Genomic DNA, 1,507 nt, shown 5'->3' with positions numbered 1-1,507 from the left:
TCGGAGTGCTGGAAAAGGAAGAAGGGCCCAGTATGGAGCTCTTCTTGGAGCAATGGTTGATGGAACTCTTCTCCCCAGAGAAGCTTTCCAAATGTTTCTCTGTGGAGTGGGCACAAAGGATAAAACACAGGAATACACTTGCACACCAATTTTCAAAGATTGTAGTTACATGAAGGGTAAGTATAATTCAATTGAATGTTTTGACAGAATTTGAGGGGCAGGGGAGAAAGACTCAGCCTTGGTATCTAGACTGGAATATACTAGAGAACAGAGAAATCCAAGTTATGGAAAGCTACGTCCCCTGCACACTTTCCAAAGGGCAATAAGCATAAGGGATATTTTGACAAATTTGTTTTTTTAGTCCAAAAAACTATTTGACATAAAGTATTTCATAAACAAAAATAAGTAGAGGTACTTTAAAGAAAAGTGCATTCAGAAAATTCATTCAATGACTCCTTTTAGTTAAACAAAGAGAGGTCTTCTCCTTTTTATTATTTTCAAGATGGCCCAACGCGTTTCGAGATTCATATTCTCTTCATCAGGGGCATAGATTCCAACAAAACATTTTTTCACATAGATCTATAAAACAGAAATTAATTAAACATTTACTAATGTTGTCAATTACTTGAAAGTAAAATAACAGAGTTAAGCAATTTTTTAGCAAAAAAATCAATCAAAGACTTTTTTTAGATGGCGACATTGTCACAAGTGTCACTTAGAACCTGATCTTGCTAATGTCAAACATTTTCAACTGAGAATACATATTTCTTGTTGGTGGCTTACTTATATTAATAACTCCACAGCTACTTTTAAAGTAGAAATGAAAAAATTAGAGAACCTCTGGACCTAAGTTTTAGTTAAAGGGATTGATGTATTCAGTCATAGCAATGCCTAAAATGGGTTTATGGAAAAAAATGACATATAAGTAAGAATCGGACTCACCCTTCTTCTGAGCAAAATGTAGAAGAGGATTTTTCAAGGGTATGCTAAAAGCTTCACCATTTTAATATTGAGGCAACATCACATGGTCTACTGGTGTCGTCATATCCAGTAGAGAGGGTGACTGGCTGCGTTCTCCTATGGGAGAATAACAGTGTCAGTACACTGAATTATCTATGGGCACGGAGTTTGCCCAGTAATTAAAGAGCCCAACTTACTTCGGAATGGTGAAGATGTAGCGATCCACGGCAGAGATGGGGTCAGGAAGCGCAGCTATCCGACCGCATCCGCCGTTGACCGTTTGTATATGATAATGTAAACAGGGTGACATCATTCGCGCATGTGCGAGCAGCGTCACAAGTTGTGATGTCACTCACGCACGCGCGAGCGGCGTAATGTGAGACAAACCACAGGGAGTGGTTTAGAAGTGATGAGCAGGTGATGAGTCTAATATGGAAGATAATTAAAATGTCATGACGTAATTTGTGCATGTGCAAGCAGCGTCATAAAGAATAATGACACTCACGTGAATACAAGTGGCGTAATAAAGGTAAATCTAAGGAAAGTG

At 38.4% G+C, this 1,507-nt stretch overlaps 1 long non-coding RNA gene across 1 annotated transcript; it reads right to left on the bottom strand.

Moving 5' to 3' along the window:
* Window positions 1-443: 443 nt before the first annotated feature.
* On the bottom strand, window positions 444-1,257 carry LOC138453663 (uncharacterized). The gene is made up of 3 exons (XR_011260491.1): window positions 1,158-1,257; window positions 943-1,077; window positions 444-579 (listed from the first exon to the last, which is right to left on the bottom strand). It is a non-coding gene; the product is annotated as an uncharacterized lncRNA (long non-coding RNA).
* Between the last annotated feature and the right edge of the window lie 250 nt (window positions 1,258-1,507).

The sequence above is a fragment of the Ambystoma mexicanum genome, chromosome 4p (genome assembly GCF_040938575.1).
Source record: "Ambystoma mexicanum isolate Mex_15411 chromosome 4p, UKY_AmexF1_1, whole genome shotgun sequence".
In the NCBI taxonomy this organism is placed as follows: domain Eukaryota; kingdom Metazoa; phylum Chordata; class Amphibia; order Caudata; family Ambystomatidae; genus Ambystoma; species Ambystoma mexicanum.
Note: the sequence above shows the minus strand (reverse complement) of the source record. Positions and strands in the feature narration are given on the sequence as shown.